Source organism: Panthera uncia, chromosome X (genome assembly GCF_023721935.1).
Source record: "Panthera uncia isolate 11264 chromosome X, Puncia_PCG_1.0, whole genome shotgun sequence".
Classification (NCBI taxonomy): domain Eukaryota; kingdom Metazoa; phylum Chordata; class Mammalia; order Carnivora; family Felidae; genus Panthera; species Panthera uncia.
The window spans coordinates 45040628-45064017 of record NC_064817.1 but is presented as its reverse complement, the minus strand read 5'-3'; positions in this window follow the sequence as shown (position 1 = coordinate 45064017).

Sequence of the window (23390 nt, the reverse complement as noted above, 5' to 3'; positions counted from 1 at the left end):
CAATTGTTTATCCAATATTTTATCCAGGTAGTAAGTACATGGGTGTGTGTTATGTTATTCTCTATACCTATTTGTATAGGTATATTACATACTCTTTTTAGAAAGACTACAAGTATCTATAACAAATTTAATGATGGTTAAATCTAGAAGGGCTTGTCAGAACACTGATTGCTGGGCCCTACGTCCAGGTTTTGTTTCAGTAAGCCTGGTAGGGCCCAGGAATTTGAATTTCTAACAAGTTTCCAAGTGATGATGATGATGATGAAGAAGAAGGAGGGGGAGGAAGAGGAGAATCATCTGCAGCTGCTGCTTGTCCAAGTACCATATTTTGAGAACTACTGACAGAGAAAATGAGATTATTGGTGAATTTTGTTGTCTTCATTGTGCTTTTCTGTGTTTTCTATGTAGTCAATGAATATGAACTACTTTACAGAGAGGTTTTTGTTGTTTTGTTTTTATTTAATTCACCTTAATCTCTACTTCAAACTCTTATTTCCCGCCTGTAGGCATCCATTCTATGGTATTTTATGCAGATTTTTTCTTTATATGTGTTCTTGCAAAATATGTATTGCTGTTTTATGTGCATGTAATTCCCCCAAATTTTTATGTTTCACATTTTAAAAATTCAGAACACTTGAAAGAATAGTACAATGAAAACCCATATACCCTTAATATTTTGCCAGACTTGCTCTACTTCTCTTTTTATTGTATGTATACATTTTCTTTTTTGATGAGCCATTTAAAAGTGGCGGGCAATGTAACACTTCACCCCTAAATACTTTGGCAACATCTACAAGAATAAGGACATTCTCCTATTCAACTACAATACCCTTATTATACTTAAGAAAATTTAACAACAATTCAATAATACTATCAAAGGTACCTTATATTCAAATTTTCAAATTGTGGCCAAAATATTTTTAGATCTAATCATTTTTTGATCCCAGGATCTAACCAAATTTTATGCATTATGTTTGGTTGTTGTATTGCTTTAACTTCTTTTCATATAGAATAGTACTCCTATATTTTGTGTGTTTTGTATTACACTAATGTTTTTGAAGAGTCCAGGCAGTTTCTTGCAGAATGTCCCACATTCTAAATTCATCTGCTCTTTTGACATGATTAGATTCAGGTTAAATATTTCCAGCAATAATCATTTGTTTCATATGGTATCACCTCAAGAGGAACATAACATCAGGTTTTGCCACTATGGAGGAAGCTTTATGTGTGCATTTTTATTTTATATAAATGGTATCTCGTTTCTTATTTTTTTCATTTGGCTTTGTGTTTTTAAAGTCTATCCATATGACTGTGTACACATCCAATCCATTGCTCTACTTGCTCATGCTAACTACAGTGTGCCTTCATATTTTCCCTGAATATTCCCCCAGTGATGGACAGCAAGATTGCCTCCAGCTCCCTGATACCACAAATAATAGTGTGATGAACACTCTTGTGCATGTCCCCTTATTGGCCTGTATGAGAATTTCTTTTAGAACATACACTCAGAACCAGGATGATTGCATCATAAAGTGTGCATGTACTTAGTTTGACTAAGAACACCAATACTGCTAGATGGTTCTCTGAGAGAGCTACACCAGTCCACAGTTTTACCATCAATGTACAAGGATTCCTGTGTCCCTACATGCTTACTAACACTTGACATTTTCCAGATTTCTAGTTTTTGCCAGTATAACAAGTATAAAGTAATATCTTTAGTTTGCATTTCTCTGATTACTAATGAATTTTTTAGCATCTCTTTATATGTGTGTTAAATGCCTCTTCTGTAAATTGCCTGCTTGTATAGTTGGCCCATTTTTTCCATTGAGATTCCTATCTTTCCTGTCTATTTGCTAGAGTTCCTTATATAGTCTAGCTATTAGTATCCTATCAGTTTCAGACACTGCAAATATTCTCTCCCTATTTTAACTTTGTCCATGTTAACCTTTTTTTTTAAACAGAAATGGTTATATAATCAAATCCATCAAATTTTTGCTCTATGGTTTTTGGTTTGGAGGTTTGATTTAAAAAGTATTTCCCTCCTCCCAGATCACAAAGATATTCTCCTACTTCTTTTCCCATTAACTTTATGGTTTTACCTTTCACCCTTAGGTTTTAATCTATCTAGAATCTACTATCATATGAAGTGAGAAGTAAGGATGCAATTTTATTTTTTCTGCACAATGAGCCATGTTTCCCACTATCAAATACTAAACAATTCTTACTTTTTCACCGATTTTCTGTGCCACCTTTGTCACATATTATGAAACATACACACACAAATCTGTTTCTGTTCTTCTACTAATACTACCTTATTTTTGATATTTTGTAATATATCATAACATCTAATAGGGCAAGTACCTCCATTGTAGTCTTCTTTTAGTATTGTCTTAGCTATATCTCCACATAATTTTTAGAAAGTGTTTATCAAGCTCTTCAGAAATGCAACTGGAATTTTTATTAGAATCACACTAAATTTATAGATTAAATTGAGGGAGTTGACATCATCAAAATATTAACTCACCTTATCCAAGAACATGAAATATCTCATTTGTTCAATTCACCTTCTATCTGGGTTCTTTATTAAGAATTTCAAGTTTTCTCTTTAGAATTTTGTGTTTTTACTAATTTAATTCCAAATTGCTTTGCAATTCTTCCTATTATTGTGAATATTTTAAATTTATTTCTTTTTGAATAAATAATACACATAAATTTGAAAATCAAAACCATATAAAAATTATACTTTAAGAAGTGTCATTCTTGTCCATTCCAACTGGTTGCCACCATACACACCTCAGCAGTTACCAGGGTTTTTTTTTTTTTTCATTTGTTTTTTATTGAAGTATAATTAACATGCAGTGTTATATTAGTTTCAGGTGTACAATGTAATTATTCAACAATTCTATACATTACTCAGTGCTTATTGGGATAAGTGTACTCTTAATCCCCTTTATCTATTTCACCCTTCCCCTCAGCCACCTCCCCTCTGGCAACCTCCAGTTTGTTCTTTGTATTTAAGAGTCTGGAGTTTTTGTTTGTTTGTCTCTTTTGTTTGTTCAATTGTTTTGTTTCTTAAATTCCACAGGTGAGTGAAATATAGTATTTGTATTTCCCTGAATGACTTATTTCACTTAGCATTATACCCTCTAGGTCTATCCATGTTGTTGCAAATGACAAGATCTCATTCTTTTTATGGCTACATAGTATTCCATTGTGTGTGTGTGTGTGTGTGTGTGTGTGTGTGTATAAATAAGATGTTATATGTATATATATATATATAAAGATATATATAAAGAAGATGTGAGATATATGTACATATATACATATATACATGCAAATATATATACATACTGTGTATATATATATATTTTTATATACTTGTATTTATGCAGTAAAACCTTGGTTTGCAAGCATAATTTTTTCCAGAAGCATGCTTGTAATCCAAAGCACTTGTATATCAAGGTGAATTTCCCCATAAGAAATAATGGAAACTCAGATGATTTATTCCACAACCCCAAAATATTCATATAAAAATAATTACAATACTATAATATAATATAATATAATAAAGAAAATACAAAATATAAAGAAAAATAAACAAATTAACCTGCACTTACCTTTGAAAACCTTAATTGCTGGTGTGAGAGAGACAAGAGAGAGAAGGGTTATTGCGTAAGACAGCTTTCACTATCACTAATGGAATCACTGCTGTCTATTGGCTCAATGAAATCTTTTTCTGCACAGGAGCCATTGTATATGCTTGCATGGACGTTGACTACAGTCCAGTATTAATAAATTCTTTTCATATACTGTATTTAATGTAACTGGCAATAAGGCAGCAGAGGAAAGAGTCTATATCTGCAGGCAGCCTGACCTAGAATAAAGCAAAACATTCCTAAGCTTACTCATGTGGAAAAGCAAAGGATTGTCCATAGGTGCTTCAAAGTGACAAAAAATACACTAGTGCCGGTTGTGGGCACCTTCCAACTTTCTGAAAAATCGCTGATTTCTGCCAAACACCATGGCCTGAAACTGAGCTGAGCATCCAAGCATGGGAGATGATCACCCACAACCCCGCAGTGAGCACACGCGAGAAAGACAGACCATTAGCTCAGTTGTGATCATATGACATTTTGCATCACATACTACTCATATTGCAAGACATCACTCATTTATCAAGTTAAAATTTATTATAAATGTTTCCTCCTCTTGCAGAACACTCACAGATGTGGTATGTATATAAAGAAGATGTGAGGGGTGCCTGGATAGCTCAGTCAGCTGAGCGTCCAACTTTGGCTCGGGTCATGATCTCGTGGTTCAGGAGTTGGAGCCCTATATCGGGCTCACTGCTGTCAGCACAGAGCCCACTTTGGATCCTCTGCCCCGCCTCTCTCTCTGCCCCTCCCCCTCTCATGCTCTCTCTCTCTCTAAAAAATAAATAGAAAACATTAAAAGAAAAAGATGTGAGCAGTGCCTGGGTGACTCAGTCAGTTAAGCATACAACTTCAACTCAGGTTATGATCCCACAGTTTGTGAGTTCAGGCTCTGTGCTGACAGCGTGGAGCCTGGAGCCTTCTTCAGATTTTGTGTCTCCCTCTCTCTCTGCCCCTCCCCCCACTCACACTCTGTCTCTCTCTCTCAAAAATAAACATTAAAATTTTTTAATAAAATAAAAAAGATGTGAGAATATATATCTCCATTCATCTATTGATGGACACTTGGGTTGCTTCCACATCTTGGCTATTGTAAATAATGCTGCAATAAGCATAGGGGTACAGGTATCTTTTTGAATTAGTGTTTTCATTTTCTTTGGGTAAATACCCACTAGTAGAATTACTGGATCATATAATTCTATTTTTAATTTTTTGAAGAATCTCTATACTGTTTTCCACAGTGGCTGCACCAATTTGCATTCCCACCAATAGTGCACAAGAATTCCCTTTTTCTCCACATCCTCCTCTCCAACACTTGTTTTTTCTTGTCTTTTTGATACTAGCTATTCTGACAGGTATGAGGTGATATCTCATTGAAGTTTTGATTTACATTGCCCTGATAATTAGTGATGTTGAGCATCTTTTCATAGGTCTGTTGGCCACCTGTATGTCTTCTTTGGAAAGTGTCTATTCAGGTCCTCTGCCCATTTTTTAATCATATTGGTTTTTTTCTTGGTGTTGAGTTGTGTAAGTTCTTTTTTTAATATTTATTTATTTATTTTTGAGAGAGAGAGAGAGAGATCTGGAGCAGGGGAAGGGCAGAGAGAGGATCCCTAGTAGGCTCTGTTCAGAGCCCAACACAGGGCTCAATCTCACAAACCTCGAGATAATGACCTGAGCTGAAATCAAGAGTCAGACACTTAACAAACTGAGCCAAACAAGTGCTCCTATATTTCTTAAATGTTTATTTATTTATTTTGAGGGGGGTAGAGGCAGAGAGAGATGGAGAGAGAGGAATTGTGTAAGTTTTTACATATTTTGGATATTAACCCCTTATCAGATATATCATTTGCAAATATCTTCTACCATTCAATAGGTCGCCTTTTCACTTTATTGATGATTTCCTTTGCCATGCAAAAGCTTTTTATTTTGGTATAGTCCCAATAGTTTAATTTACTTTTGTTTCCTTTGCTTGAGGAAACTTATCTAGAAAAATGTTTCTATAGCTGGCATCCAAGAAATTACTGCCTATGTTGTCTTCTAGGAGTTTTATGGTTACAGGTCTCACATTTAGGTCTTTATTCCATTTTTAATTTGTTTTGTGTATGGTATAAGAAAAATGGTCCAATTTTATTCTTTTGCATATAGCCATCCAGTTTTCCCAGCACTATTTATTGAAGAGACTGTCTTTTCCCCCTTATATATTCTTGCTTCTTTTGTCATAGATTAATTGACTATACAATCATGGGTTTATTTCTGGGCTCTCTATTATGTTCCATTGATCTATGTGCCTATTTTTATGACCATACTGTTTTGATTCACAGTTACCAGTTTTATTAATTAGTTTTCTATTCTTCCAGTATTTCTTTAGGCAGATACAAGCATAAATGTCTCTTTTTTTATATTTTTAATGTTCATTTTTGAGAGAGAGAGAGTGCATGTGTGTGCACATGAGTGGGGGAGGGGCAGAGAGAGGGAGACAGAGGATCCAAAATGGGCTCCACGCTGACAGCAGAGAGCCCAGTGTGGGACTTGAACTCACAAACTGCGAGATCGTGACTTGAGCTGAAGTGGGATGTTTAATTGACTAAACCACCCAGACACCCCAAACAGAAGTGTATCTTAGTCCATCTCCCCGTTTCTTACACAAAAGGTGACATACTGTATATTCTGTTAAACATGTTGATTATTTCTCCTAATAATACATCCTGGAGGTCTTTCTATATCACAGCATTAGACGTTCCTGTACATAGAAAGTCACTGTATGGAAGCATATAGAGTACTTATTCAAAGTATTACATTATGTGTATATACAGTAGTTCTGTTTTGTTTTTCATTTGTACAAAAGATTTATTCACAAACATTCAGATTCAGCACTGCCAAGAAAGTAGCCATCTAATTTTCTAAGGCTTTAATAACATGAATTTCCTGAACATGAAGTAATTTATAAAAACATTGTAGAATCAAAATAAATAATATTAATTTATTCACCAATTTTGTAAGTGCTGTAACTAAAATTTTTAAAATACAAGTTTTCTATGACACATGTTCCTGAGATTGTGGTTCTTAAAATATTTAAAAATCTGTAATGGTCATTATAAAATCATTATATCAGAAAGAGAGAGAAAAGTAGAGATAGTAAGAGAGAGAGAACTTATTTATTAAAAATGTTTTCTTGATCACAAGTCATCTTTATTGCTAGTTAAGTTGGATTTAAGAACATGGCTTGACCTGTGGCTTAATAAAACAGAATTTAAATTCTTACAATAGTTTTTTTTTTAAATGACTGCAGTCCCCTACTGATGTATGCTTGGAATGTATTTAGTCCTTTGGTGTTACAAACAGTGCCGTAATGAATAGACATTTTATACATATGCAGATAGTTATGTAGGATAAATTCTGATAATTATATTTGTAACTGGTAGATATTGCCAAAATTTCCCACCATAGGTATACCATTTTGCACTTACCACCCATGTATGAGTTTATCAGTTTTACTGCAGCCTCACCAACAAAGTGTATTATTAAAGACTTAGATTTTTTACAATGTGATAGGTAAGAAATGGTATCTTATGGTAGTTTTAATTTACATTTCTCTTCTTATAAGTGAGGTTGAGTATCTTTTCATATGTTTAAGTGTAAATTTTATGTCTTTTTCTGTGAGGTGTCTATTTATATCCTATATTTTTCTGTTGGATTATTGGCCTTTCCTTGATTTCTAGAATGTTATTATATATAACTAGAGAGATTAGACCTTTGTGAATTATATCATTTTGTCAGTGGTTTTCCCCAATATGTTATACTTTGACTTTGCTAATGGATTTTTTTCTAGGGAAGTTTTTTTTTTAATTTTATGTAAACAAATTTATCTATGTTTTCTTTTACGGATTCTAGATTTTGAGTCATTGTTGGTGGTAGATTGCATTAATGACCCCCAATTTTTCATGGTCTCTATGTATCCACATCCTTTGATAGGGCCCTTTCATATTGACTCTGAATGTGGCCATATAATTTGCTTTAACCAACAGGATACTCGCAAACTTGATATAAGAAGAGACTTGAAAAAGTTCTTGCCTATTCTGTTTCCTCCCTTGGACCCAAGCCACTGCTACAAGAACATACCTAAGCTAGCCTTGGAAGGATGTGAGAGAAGTAGAAATGAGCCTGGTCCTCCCAGTCAAGGCATCCTATAGTAGCCAATCTCTAGACAAGCCATAAACTTCGTACAGACACATGAGCTAGCCTAGTTGAGATCAACAGAGGCTGATGCAGATTGTAGAACTTCTCAAATGACCCACAGACTTTAAATTTGGTACATAAATGTTCATTTTGTCTTTTTACAGAGCATTATTGTGGCAATAGTCCCACATCATTGTTCTTCCTTTTCAGAGATATCCTGGCTATGCTTGCTTGTTATTTTTCCATTTGAACTTTAATTCAGTTGTCTAGTATCAGGAAAAGAGGAAAAATGGTATTTTAATGTTTATACTAACATCATAAATTAATTTGACATCTTAATAATTTTGAATCTTCCTGTTTAAGAACATGAATTACCTTTCCATTTGTTCCTTCATAGTGTTATAAATATTTTCTAATAAAGGTTTTGGACATTTCTTATTAAGTTTGTTTCTAGGTATTTGCTATAGACTAAATGTTTGTGTGCCTCAAAATTCAGATGTTGAAACCAAGTCCTCACTGTGATGGTATTTGGAGGTAGGGCTTTTGGAAATCAATTAGGTCATGAGGGTGGAGACCTCATGAGTGGGATGAGTGCCCTTATAAAAGGGGCCCCGGTGAACACAGCTAGAACCAGGAAGCAGCTCTAAATAGACATCAAATCTGTCTGCCTCCATCTTGGGCTTTTCAGCCTCTAGAACTGTGAGAAATACATTTCTGTTGTTTATAAGCCACCCAGTCTATGGCATTCTGTTATAGCACCCACAACGTACTAAGGCAATATTTTACCTTTTCTGTCACTACGCTATCTTCTTCTTTTTTTAATGTTTTTAATGTTTATCTATTTTTGAGAGAGGGAGAGAGAGCACATGAGAGTGGGAGAAGGGCAGAGAGAGGGAAACAGAGGATGTAAAGTGGACTCCAGGCTGACAGCAGAGAGCCCAATGTGGGGCTCCGACTCACAAACTGTGAGATCATGACCTGAGCTGAAGTTGAAGCTTAACAAACTGAGCCACCCAGATGCCCCTCTTATTTTTTTTAAAGATTTTGTTTTTAAGTAATCTCTACACCCAATGTGGACCTGAAACTTACAACCAGGCACCCCTGTTCCATATATCTTCTAACCAAATGATTTAAATATATTAATTTTATATCCTGCTACCTTATCTTGTTTGTAGTGGTTGATTTGTTTGGGTTTTCTGGCTATACAAATTTATCTATAAATAATGATGGCTTTACCTCCTCAATTCCAATTTTATACTTTTAATTTCTCTTTTTAATTACAATGCTTGCTACCTCCAATACAATGTTAACTTGTAGTGGAGAGAGTAAGTATCCTTACCTGGTTTCTGATTTTAGCATATAAATGCTGCTAGTGTTTCCTGGTTAAGTGAAAGGCTGCATTGCTGGATTTGGAGGTACACACATACACGCGCACACACACACACACACAATTAAATTATATCAAGGAAGAAACCCTATATTTCTCTTACTGAATATTTTTATAAGGAATGGGTGTTGGAGCATCTGGGTGGCTCAGTCAATTAAGCTTCCAACTTCAGCTCAGTCATGATCTCAAGGTTTGTGAGTTCAAGCCCCACATGGGGCTCTGTGCTGACAGCTCAGAACCTGGAGCCTGCTTTGGATTCTGTGCCTCCTTCTCTCTGCCCCTCCCCCCTGGCACTCTGTCTCTCTGTCTCTCTCTCAAAAATAAATAAACATTAAAAAAAGAATGGGTATTGAATTCTGCTGAATGATTCTTTGGCATCTCTGAAAATGATGATATGATTTTTTCCTTAGATTTAATAATATTTTAGATTATATTAATGGACTTTGTAATAGTGAATGATTCTTGCTTTCTTGGAATAAACCCTAAACAGTCATGGATTCTATTTGCTAATATTTTATTTAAAATTTTGCATTGCTAAAAAAAGAATTTTGCATTGCTATTCATAAGTGAATATTGGTCTATATCATTTTCTTTTTCTTGTAGAATCTTTGTCAGATCTTGGTATCAATATTATACTTACTTTATAAAAGAATTGGGAAGTGTTCCTTCTTTATCTAGACTCAGGAAAATAAAAATAGCATTCAAATTATCTGCTTTTTAGTATTAGACTTCCCCTATGAAAGCATGATGGTCTGGTAACCTTTGGGGAAATGTAGCTCTTTTATAGCTTTCTCTAGTTCTTCCATGAAAATGGACCTATATGGGTTTTTCTCTTTTAGAATCAAATTAAAGTAAATTAAATTTTCCTAGGATGTTTTCCATTTCTTCCAGGTATTTAAAACAATTTGCATAGAATTGGAAAAGGAAGTTTCTTATGTTTAAAATGTCCTCTTACTATGGTTATGTCCAACTTTTCATTTCCTAATTTGTATATTGTGCTTTCTCCTTCTTGATTATGTTATTTAATGACATATATTTCTATCTAACAAAATCAGCTCATCTATTCATTTATTAGTTCTACTGTTATCTCTTTTCTAACTCCTTTATTTGAACTTATCTCTTTTTTAATTTTTTCCTTCCATTTTCCTTAACTTTATTATTTTTTTCCTTCTATAACTTTCTGAGTTGGATGCTTATTCATTTAATATTTTCCCTCGTTTTTAATACAAGTATTTTAAGGCTACAAAGTAGCTTTATCTGTATCCATTAATTCTGATATTTAGTGTTTTCATTATTATTTTCTAAAAATTCAGAAGTTTTGGTTTGAGTTTCCTTTCAGACCCCAGAGTTGTTTGACAAAGAGATTTTACATATTCAGATGGAAGATCCATTTTATGTTGATTTCCAATTTTATCCAGTGTGATCAGAGAACATTGTTATTAGTTCTACTTTTTAGAATTTGTTAAGATTTTCTTCTTGGCCCAATATTGATTTTGTTATTTAGGTTTTTTATATTCTTACTGGGTTTTTTTTGTTGTTGATGATGATTTGATCTGTCCTGGAATGAGAAAGGTGAGTTAAATTTCTCCTGTTTTTAGTGTGTTTTAATCTATTATTTATTTTTCCTTGTATCCCTTAACATCTCAGATTTATGAAGCTGCTATGTTATTTGGTACAAAAATAGTCATAACTTTATATGTCCATTGTGAATTGTGGCCTTTTTGCCTCCATTAATGCATTTTTTGCAACAAGCTTTCTATTTTGGAATAATTTTAGATTTACAAAACAGTTGAAAAGTTAGTGCAAAGTTTCCATATACTCTTCACCTAGTTGCCCCTCATGTTAATATCTTGTATGACTACATTTGTCAAAACTAAATATTACTACATTGCTATTAACGAAAGTCCAGACTTTATTTTGATTTCACCAATTTTTCCACTGATGTCTCTTTTCTGTTCCAGACTCCCACCCAGAATCCCATATTGCATTTAGTCATCATATCTCCAATCTGTGACACTTCCTCAGTTTATCCTTGTTTTTCATGACCTTGATAATCAGTTAATGCCTTTTGTTCTGAGTTCCTGACTTTGTCTGATAACTAAGATTGCAATCTATATTTTCTTTATTTACATTTAACTGGTATACCTTTGTCTTTTCTTGTATTTTTAACCTTTCTGAATCAATTTGTTTTCATTGATTTTCTTGAACACAGCATTTAGATTTTACTCAGTGATACAATGGAAAAATATTTCTCTTTAAACAAATAAGTTAAGACCATTTATATTTATTGATACAAAAGATGTTTGGTGTCAACATTGTCATATTATTTTAAATTTTATTTACTTTTTTAGCTATGTGTTTATATATTTAAAGTATTTTAGGGGCACCTGGGTGGCTTAGTCAGTTAAGCATCTGACTTGATTTTGGCTTGGGTCATGGTCTCACAGTCGTGAGATCGAGCCCCACATCTGGCTCTGCACTGAGTGTAGAGCCTGCTTGGGATTCTCTCTCTTTCTCTCCACCCCTCTCCTGCTCATGTGCACGTGTGCACACATGTACTTTCTCTCTCTTTCTCTTTCTCTCTCAAAATAAATTAACATTTTAAAAAATCTATTTTACTATGTAGTCTGTTTTGTTTGGTATTTTTGTAGTTACTCTGATGTTTAGAAAAGTTTGTATTTTGGCCTAGTGACTAATTTGGGGTATCTTATTTTTAATTACTTTTTTTTCTACTTGTGTATTGCTAATGTAAAGAAACCCATTCCTAAAAGAGAACACAGGCAGTAATTTCTCTGACATCAACCTTAGCAACATTTTTCTAGATGTGTCTCCTAAGGGAAGGGAAACAAAAGCAAAATGGAACTATTGAAACTATACCAAAATAAAAGGCTTTTGTACAGCAAAGGAAACCATCAACAAAACAAAAAGAAGACCTACTGAATGGGAGAAGACATTTACAAATGATATACCCAATAAGGGGTTAATATTAAAAATATATAAAGAACTTGTATCATACCTGTGAAAAGCTGCTCAACATCACTAATCATTAGGGAAATGCAAATCAAAACCACAATGAGTTATCACCTCATACCTGTCGGAATGGCTAGTATCAAAAAGACAAGAAAAAAACAAGTGTTGGAGAGGATGTGGAGAAAAAGGAATCCTTGGGCACTATTGATAGGATGTAAATCGGTACAGCCATTGTGGAAAACAGTATAGGGTTTCCTCAAAAAATTAAAATACAACTACATATGATGTAGTAATTCCATTACTGGATATTTAACCAAAGAAAATGAAAACAGTAATTCAAAAATATATATACACCCCTATGTTTATCACAGCATCATATACAGTAGCCAAGATATGGAAGCACCCTAAGTGTCTATCAATAGATGAATACATAAAGAAGAAGTGGTATACACCTCACACCTGTCAGAATAGCTAAAATGAACAACACGGGAAACAACAAATGTTGGTAGGGATGCAGGGAAAGGGGAACCTTCTTACACTGTTGGTGGGAAAGCAAACTGGTGCAGCCACTCTGGAAAACAGGATGGAGGTTCCTCAAAAAATTAAAAATAGAACTACCCTACAGTCCAGCAATTGCACTACTAGGTATTTACCCAAAGGATACTAAAATATAGATTTGAAGGAGTACATGCACCCCAATGCTTATAGCAGCATTATCAAAAATAGCCAAACTATGGAAGGAGCCCAAGTGTCCACTGATTGATGAATGGATAAAGTATATGTGGTATATGTATACAATGAAATATTACTCAGTCTTCATAAGGAATGAAATCTTGCCATTTACAACAATGTGGATGAAGCTAGAGTGATTTATGCTAAGCAAAATAAGTCAGAGAAAGACAAATACCATATGATTTTACTCACATGTGGAATTTAGGAAGCAAAAGAGATGAACATATGGGAAGGGAAAAAAAGAGAGATAGAAGCAAACCATAAGAGACTCTTAACAATAAAGAACAAACTGAGTGTTGATGGAGGGAGGTGGGTGGGGGATGGGCTAAATGAGTGATGGGTATTAAGGAAGGCACTTGTTATGATGAGCACTGGGTGTTATATGAAAGTGATGAAATTCTACTCCTGAAACCAATATTACAATATATGTTAATAAAAAAAAAGAGAAGAAAAGAAGTGATGATAGACAAATATAGATATAGATATAGACATAGAGATATAAAATATTACACAGCCATAAAAAGGATGAGATTATAGTATTTGAGACAACATGGATGGACCTAGAGGGTATTATGCTAAGTAAAATAAATCAGACAAAGACAAATACCATATGATTCCACTCATAAGTGGACTCTAAAAAAATGAATAAACAAAAAGCAGAATCAGGCCTAGTTGCCAGAGGGAAAGAAGATGGGTGGGGCAAAATGAGTGAAAGGGAGAGGGATATACAGGGATATACATTCTATACATAGAATGAATAAGTCACAGGAATAAAAGGCATAACATAATAAATACAGTCAATGATATTGTTATAGCGATGTAATGGGACAGAGGTTAGCTATATATACTTGTGGTAAACATAGCATAATGTATAAACTTGTCAGATTACTAAATTGTGTACCTGAAACTAATGTAATATTGTGAGTCAACTGTATTCAAATAAGAAAATGGAAAACAAAAAAAAAATACTATGGAGTTTTATGAGTTGGTTTAGTGCCTGGCCTCCTCACTGAACTGTTTTTTAATTCTAATAGTATATCTGTTGAATCAGTTGGTTTTATTTCTTCTCTTCCAATCCTTATACATCTTATTTATTTTTCTCCCATTATAGTATTGACCAAGGCTTCCAGTTCTATGTTGAACAGTAATTGGTGAGAGTATCTAGTCTTATCCTCAATCTTCAAGGAAATGTATCTTAAGTTTCTCCATTTAGTATAAAATATGTTGTAAGGCCTTGGTATGTAACCTTCACCAAGTTAAATTTGCCTTCTGGGATGCCTGGCTGGCTTAGTCAGTAGAGCATGCAACTCTTAATCTCAGGGTCATGAGTTCAAGCCCCATGTTGGGCATAGAGCTTATTTATGAAAAAAAAAATTTTCCTTCTATTCCTAGTTTGCTAAGAGTTTCATCATAAGTGGGAATGTAACATACTTATTCTACATTAATTGAGATAATCCTATAAGTATTCTCCTTTATTAGTGTGGTAAATTACATCCATAGATTTTTCTGAGGTTGAACGAATTCTCTTTGCATTCTTGGAATAAACTCCATTTGATTGTGATGTACTTTTTGACGTACTACTGTTGGATGCAGTTAGCTAATATTTTATTTGGGATCTGTGCATTCATAATTGAAATGAGCCTATAATTTTCTTTTCTTTTTTTGTCCTTATCTAGTTTTAGAATCAAGGTTTGAAGATTGTCCTAGACTAATAAAATGAGCTAAGCAGCTTTCTCTCCTTTTCTATTTTCTGGAATAACTTGTATAAGAAGGGAAGTAAGTATTCCTTGTGAGTCTGGCACAATACACCTGTAAAGTTATCTGGTCCTGGATTGGGCGGGGGGGGTGGGGAGGGGGAAGGGATGTCCTTGCATACCATTTCAATTTCATTAATACTTAATGGTCTATTCAAGTTCTTTACTTCTTGCTATTCCATTTTTGTCATTTTATATTTTTCTAGGAATAAAGTTTTACCTAGATTTTCCAATTATTTCTATCTAGTTCCTAATAGGTTTCTGGCTTGACTACCTAGTACCTTCATGGACAGGGGAGCACTGAAGGAGCATCATGTCTGCCATTTGGGACCAGAGGGAGATTGGCTACCTTTGCACTTCCAGCAAAGCAATGGCTATGTGTAATTTTTTGTTGCTTTGGATATTTGTGATTGTATATGAATGTGTGCACTTTTATAAATGTGTGTGTTTATACATGATGTTCTAATGTGTTTCTATTTATATGAAAACAAACTAAAAGAGAACAATTTTTCAAAGGGAAATTAGCTGGATGATCCTCTGTGTAGCTATTTTTCTGTCTATATGTGTCCCTGAGCTGTAAGAGGGTAATTCCCTGGGTCTCTCAGTGTCTCTGTGTATGTCTGCCTCTCCACCAGTGTTGATTCATTCTGTGTGTTTTTCCATGTCTCGGAGTATCTGCAACTATAAGGGTTCATGATTCTGTGTGTATCTTTATGTCTCTGCACCCGTCTGTGTTTCTAAGGGTGGGGAGAATTCTGTATGCATCTCTGTGTTTCACTGTAGAAATATATGCATGGAGTGCACATGCTACGTGGCAAGTTCAGACTCTCCAAGTCTGGAAGAAACATTACAACAGGAAATGCTCTGGATTCCAGCTTCCGGATGGAATTTCACTCAGAAAAATACCCCTTCCTGGTCCTCCCAATAACAGCAGCATTCTTTGTCTTTTTTCAAGAGGCTGAGTTGAAGGGGTTTATGCTAACCTTGACCTCAGAGGCCTTGTCTTTCAGGAGGACTTGGCAGAGCCATGAAATTCCACACCCTGCCACTTGCCTCCTGCCAGACCTACTTCTTCCTCCTAAACCCTTTTATAGCTCCACATTATCTACCAGACCAATTCTGATCCAAATTGTCCAGAGAGGCCCGGGGAAGACACAGGGAGATGAGGACAAAGAAACAGAATAAGATTTTTAAAAGTAAATAGATAAATAAAGATTAGATTTTGGAAGAGATGAACAGATACAGAAATGATAACAGGAGATAAAGACAAAGAGACAGAGACAAAGAAACAGGGCCTGAAAGCTGGGAGCAAATACTCAGAAATGGGGATAAATAAATGATGATGGGGACAGACAGATATACAGAGAGATGGAGTGGGAAGGGTGGAGAAAGAGGGACTGACAGGAATGAGGCATGAATGTAGGGAGAGAGAGAGAGAGAGACATGAGGTTAGAGAGGCAGCTATATAAAAGAGGAGGACAGATGGGGTGCCTGAGTGGCTCAGTCGGTTGAGCGTCTGACTTCAGCTCAGGTCATGATCTCACAGCTTGTGAGTTCAAGTCCCCCGTCGGGCTCTGTGCTGACCACTCAGAGCCTGGACCACTCAGAGCCTGGAGCCTGCTTCGGATTCTGTGTCTCCCTCTCTCTCTGCCCCTAAGCCACTTGCATTCTGTCTCTGTCTCTCTCAAAAATAAATAAACATTAAAAAAAATTGTTTTAAGATGAGGACAGAGAGGGACACAGAGATGATAACAGCCAGGTATATAGGAAGGGGGTGACTGGATGAGATAAACGAAGATAGAAACAGATAGTGTTAAAGATGAGGAGACAGGCTGATGATGTAGAAGCTGAAATTTTTGATCATTTGTTATGTCTGAAGCATGGCCCTTTGAACTGTACATGTGTTAGTTCATTTAATGCTCACAGTAATGCTGTGCATGTACTGTTATCAACCCTATTTTGCAGATGAGGACACTGAGGCACAGCAAGTCAGCAGTACAACTAAGATTTGAATTCAAACAATCTAGCACCAGTGACTGTACTCTTGGCTACTCTATCAGTGACAAAGAGAGACAGAGGAACAGGGAGCTGGGGACAAGATAGCAAACAGAGGAAACCCATGTAGGGACTGAGAGATGAAGACGAGAGACAGGCACATGAGGAGAGTAACCCAATAAGAGAGATGCTAAGAGAGAGAAAAGGAAAAGATTAGGAGAGAATAAAATAGGGAAACAAGGGCAAAAAGACCAACAAAGAGAGATAGAAACAAAGGGTATAAATGTTGCAGGGAAAAAATGGAACGGAAAAGTGAGAATAGAGAAAGATAGGTTGGGAAGAGAGACAGATGAGTGCAGCAATATAAACAGAATGATGAGGACTGGGAAACATCCAGAGAGAAGTAGGGACAGAGCAGTGGAGACAGAAAGGCAGACAGTAAAGAGGCCAAGGAGCCAAAGGAAACTGAAAGAGAAATAGAAAAGACAGACATTCTGGAACACACAGAAATTCAGAAACAGATGATGTATGGCAATGTGGTAGTATATGTATGAGGACAGAGACTCAGACCAAGATGAATTAGATAGGAACAGGATGGAAACAAGGCAACCCCCAACATACACAATATAGAGAGAGTGGAGCAAGGAGAGGAGAGAGATGGAGTGAGACTAGGTGAGACAGGAAAAAGAAACCACCAGAGAGATGTAACCAGAAAAACAAGAGAAAGCAAAATGTAGACAGAGATGGGGGTGGGGGTGTCTGAGAGGTGGTTAACAGTGATGGTGAACTTGAGGAGGGGGAGACAGTAAAAAATAAGAAAGACAAAGACAAAATAAACTCATCTTGATCCAACAACTTGCAAGTCTCTTGGATATATCAGGGCTGGCACTGGGCTGTGTGGTGCTAACTAGACTATGAGCTTAAGAAGGCAAGGCCTTGGCCTTCATTATTCACTACTGTATCCTTTATCTACAATATATTCCCAATCATGTGGAGGACTACTCTTTGTTAAATATTAGGTCCTGGGAACTGTGTATGCATTGCATGGATTTTGCCATTGAATCTTTGCAACTCTGATGTGGTAGGTATTATTATCATCATTCCCAGTTTACAGATGGAGAAACTGAGACTCAGAGTGATGAGTAACTTGCCCAAGGTCACACAGAGGAACTAGGAGTGAAGCCCCAGCTTGTACCAATGGCAAAAGTATTTCTTGAACCAAGGATTAAGGTGAATCTTTTCCTGACCATGAACTTGAGGTGCAAACAAATTCTAGTCTGTCTGGCTCCAAGGTCTACACACTTGACCACTATGCCACACTGCTTCAGTGAAGACTTACTGACACTGATGGAAGCCTGCTGAGCCAAGGTTAGCATGTCCGACTTCTTACCCTCTCGAGCTCCCTCCATCCGGTGAAAAAGGTTGGCCTGGCTAGCTCAGAGAGACTGGAAAAAAGTCCTATGAGTGGCACTAATAAACTGTGGCAGACCCCAGTCTGAGATAATCAGAGAATGCTTCCTGGAGGATGGGGGTAGTTCAAAGAGGCCAGAGGCAGATTTATACAGAAGTCAGTAAAGGTTCAGGATCCCTTATTTGCACAGGTCCCTTCTAAGGCTCTGTTTAACCATGAGTGAAAAATCAAAGAGTAATGAGGATTTGTTACTTTGCAAGAAAATTGAAATGCCCGGGGCGCCTGGGTGGCTCAGTTGGTTAAGCGTCTGACTGCATCTCAGGTCGAAGTCTCGCGACCTGCGAGTTCGAGCCCCACGTCAGGCTCCGTGCCCATTGATCGGAGCCTGTTTCGGATTCCGTGCCTGCCGCTCTGTCTGACTCTGTCCCATCCATTGCCTGTGCAAAGAAAGTAAATAAAGGTTAAAAAAAAAAAACTTAAAAAAAAAAAAAAAGAAAATTGAAATGCCCTAACATCTTACAGCTTATATATGAAAGAAACTAAACAGAAGGTTTCCCAAACTTGACAAGTCCTAAAAATGTACATTATTGTGAAGCTGAAACTTTTCTAAAACACAAATTTCTATCAACCATGCTATTAAGAAAGCCTAATATTTTTATTATTTCTGTAAGAAATGACCCTACCTCATGCTTCAGTGACAAAATAGAAGCCATCACACATCAGGAATGGTTACTGGGTCCTCATCTTCTCACCACCGAATCTCTAAACCTCCCATTAACTGTGTTCAGCTCTGTCTCATTCCTACCAGTTATAATGAGGGGCCTGAAGACCCTCCTCTTCTTGGAGGTTCAGTGCCCCAGATCCCAATTCCTCCTTTCTCTTTCTTTTCTGCATCTTTGTCCTCTCCCCCTCTACTGGATCATTCCCAGCAACAAAAGAGCACAGTCTAGTATCTCCCATCTTTAAAAAAATCATGTTTTCAGGGCGCCGGGGGGGCCCGGTTGTTTAAGCATCCAACTCTGGATTAAGCTCAGGTCATGATCTCATGGCTCATGGGTTCGAGCCCCACATCAGGCTCTGCTTGGGTTTCTCTCTCTCCCTCTCTCTCTGCCCTTCCCCTGCTTGTGTGCTCTCTCTCTCTCTCTCTCTCTCTCTGTCTGTCTTTCTCTCTCTCTCTTTCAAAATAAACTGATAAACTTAAAAAAATAATTCTTTAACCCTCTTTCTACCATCATCTTATCTCTCTGGTCTCTATTCCCCTTCACAGCCAAGCTTCTCAGTGGAATTGCCTACACACCCAGGTCCACTTCAATAGGGGTGAGAAAGGTGTTCTGTTCCCTCAGATTTCATGGAGGGTCCTGTAATAATTTACACTCTCAACAGCACTCTACACAATTATTCCTGTTTGTTAAATGAATTTTATTTATTTTTCATGATACACTTTATATACTTTAGAATATACATATATGAACTGTTTGAATAAATAGTAAATATCTGTGTACCCATTACCTAGCTTCAAAACCAGATCATTTACAAATGACAAAAACCCTTGGGTAACACTCCCCAGTGACATCTCTTTCCCCTCCCTGAGGTAACCACTGTGCTGAATTTTCATTTTTCATTCTTTGTTTTTCTGTGTAGTTTTATAACATATGACTGTATCCAAATACTGTGTAACTTTTCATGTTTTTCCACTTTATATAAACATATTCTCCTATAACTTTTTTGAATCAGCATTAGGTTTTCTGAGTTTCATCATGCTGATACATGTAGCTAGAGTTCATTCATTTTTTCTTTGTACTATTACATCATATAAATATGTCTGAATTTATTCACCCATACTCTTGTTTACATTTCTTGCTGTTAGAAACAGTCTTCAGTGGGGCACCTGGGTGGCTCAGTCGGTTGAGCGTCCGACTTCGGCTCAAGTCATGATCTCGTGGTCTGTGAGTTTGAACACTGTGTCGGGCCCTGTGCAGACAGCTTGGAGCCTGGAGCCTGCTTCGGATTCTGTGTCTCCCTCTCTCTCTGACCCTCCCCTGATCATGCTCTGTCTCTCTCACTCTCAAAAATGAATAAATGTTAAAAAAATTTTTTTAAAAAAGAAACAGTCTTCGGTGAATATTCTTGTAGTGTCTCCCAGTACACATGTACAAGGATTTCTCTAGGGGAGCAATCCTCAAACTTCTTTTTTTAATTTAGAACTTCCTTTATATTCTTAAAAATCACTGTAAGACCCCCAAAGAGTTTTCATAAATGTGGGTTATATCAATTGATACTTGTTGCATTAGAAATTAAAACTGCAAAAGCTTAAGTACTTACTTTTAAAATAACAATAATTACATCATATTTAAATAAATATTTTATGAAAAATAAGTGTTTTCCAAAACAAAGAATAATTCAGTGAGAAGAGTGGCATTGTTTTAAATTTTTGTAAATCTCTTTACTGTATTGCTTAATAGAAGGCAGCTGGATTCTCATATCTGCTTCTGTGTTCAATCTGTTTGATATCTAGAAAACTCCATTCTACATTCTTGAGAGAATGGGGATAAAAGAAGCAAATAACACCTTACTAGTATTATTGTTTTGGCTCCCTGCCCCCCACTTCTGCCCCCAGGATAATCCAGACCACACTGTGAGAACCACTGCTCTAGGATATGTACCTTAAAAGGCTGGATCATAGAATATGTGCATCATTCAGCTTTACTAGAAAATGTCCAACTTTTTCTAGAGTAGTTGTATCAATTTACACTCCTACCAATGGTGTATCCATTCCCTCTTCATTCATTCTGATGTTCACCCCTACCACTGCACCAAAACTACTATCAAGGTCACTACCAGTATCCATGTTGCCATATCCAATGGGCCCTTTTCAATCCTTATCTCAGTTGACTTCTCAGTACTCTTTTTAAAAATCTCCAACACAACCTTAGTTATGTCCCTATCTCTTTTACCTCTTTCTCAGTATCTTTGCCACCTCCTGCTCCTTCACCCAATTTGTATCATTGGAGTTCCTTGGAGCTCAGTCAAGGATCCTCTTCCTTTCTCTTTGCTCTGTTTCAGACTGACCTCTTCTTTCATGACTTTTAATGCCATCTCTATACTCACAACCCTCATTTACATCTGAAACCCAGACCTCTTCCCTGGGATGTATATACCATTACCTGCTTTAACTTCTCCACTTGATTCTCTTAAGGAAGTATAGAACTGAACCCTTGATCTTCCCTCTGAAAACCTGTTCTTTCTGTCTTCTTCATCACAGTGAATGACCTAGCCCACGTCAGATACCTAGGATGCATCTTTGATGCCTCCCTCTCCCTCCCATCCCAAGCCACCACACCAACCCCTTTCAGTTCTAAATATCTCTCAAATCTGTCTACATCTCTCCATCTCCACAGCCACCACTTTAGTCTACTTACCATTATCTCTGACTGCAGTACGCTTCTAATCTTGCCCTCTTGCAATCCAATCCACAGAAGCCAAAGCACTTTTTTAAAAATTATACCATGTCAATCCCAAATTAAAAACCTTTCAATGTAGTGTATTTCAGCATTTGGGAGATGTGAATTATCTACAAAAGAGATACTATTTTATCATGATCCATTTAATATGACACAAACTGAAACAAAAATTTCATGAAACAAACTTACCCTCCTACACAATTCTATCATACATTGATATTTTCTATTCTTTTCTCAAATTGATTTCAGTACCTTCTGCAATTTGACATACATTTAAAAGTACTGCTTCAATGCCTTTCCACTGCTCATAGAATAAGATCCTTTCTCCTTCCCATGTCCTATAAAGCCCTACATAATTTGGCTCCTGCCTACTTCTTTGACTACATATCCCACACCTCTTACTCTCAGCTCACTATGCTCCAGCCACACTGGCCTTCCTGCAATTCCTAAGTATACTATTTCCCCTTCTGCCTAGGGCCTTCCCACTTGCTCTGTCCTCTGTGTGAAACACTTTTGCCTCCACTCATCATCTGCTAACTCCCACCCCTTCACAGCTCAGCTTAAATATCAGGTCTTGCCTGACCCCTCAGACTAAATTGTCCCCACCCATTTTTCTCCTTCCTATCACCCTGTTCTATTTCTTTATATAAGCTTATCACAATTTGTAATTATGTGTGTGTTTATGTGTTACAATTATGTGTTTGTTTACCTCCTGTCCTTTCCAGCACCAGACCATAAACTCATGGCCTTGTTCATGTCTGTCTCATTCACTACTGCATAACTAGTGCCTCACAAGGTGCCTGGCCCATGGTGTATGCTCCAAAAGATATTCATCAAATAAGCAGAGATCTGAAGAACAAATGAAGTGGAATTGGGGAAATGTGGAGAGTTTCACACAGAGGCAACAGCATATGCAAAGACTCAGAGGCTAGAGACACTAAGGAATGGTCTAAGACTTTTAAACTTAGACCCAAGAATGAAGTCTGAGAGGCTGGCAGTGGCCAAACAAATCAAGGGCCCAGCTTAATCTTCCCTGTTGAAGAAGGTAGGTTTCCTTTTGAGCCACTGGGGACTCATCAAAGGGTTCTAAGCATGAGAGTGATATGAGTTGATTTACTTTTTCAAGAGATCATACTGCCTACAGTGTAGAGAAGGGATTCCAGGGAACAAAACTGAAACAGGGAGACTGTGACAGTATTTCAGGTTAGATGTGGTGCTGGCTGACACTAGGTCGTATCAGGAGAAGTGAAGAGACTACATAAATAAATTTGGGAGACATTCGGGAGGTAAAAATGACAAGATCTGGTGATTGCATGGGGGTGGAGGAGAGAGAAGAGTCAGGGGTGTAACTCAGACTTCTGCTTTGACTGGGGTCATTCACAAAAGTGATGTACAAAGAAGGACAAACAGGTTGGGAGGAGGATGACTTGGTGATGAAAAGGTTTTAGGTATTTCTGGAGTAGTCAGGTAGAGCTGTCTAATAACCAGTTGAATGCATGGGTCAGGAGAACTCTCTGGACCTCAAGAGGTGTCACTTTGGGAGTCATCAGCAAAGAGATGATAATTGAAGCCATGGGGAGTGAATGTAATAATTGAAGAAAATAACACAGATAGAGAAGACAAGACAGCTCAGGCCAAATCCCTAAGGAACACCAACATTTAAGGTTGGACAAAGAGGAGCCTGGAAAATAAAGGAATTTAACCAAGGCAGTAGGAGAAAAATGAGAGTGTGGTATCATGGAAGTGGCTTAAGGAGGAGGGAGTGATCACAAGTGCCAAATACTAAGAAGAAGTCAAGTAGGATAGCCTTTGAAAAAATTCTATTAGATTTTGTGACATGGGCTGTGG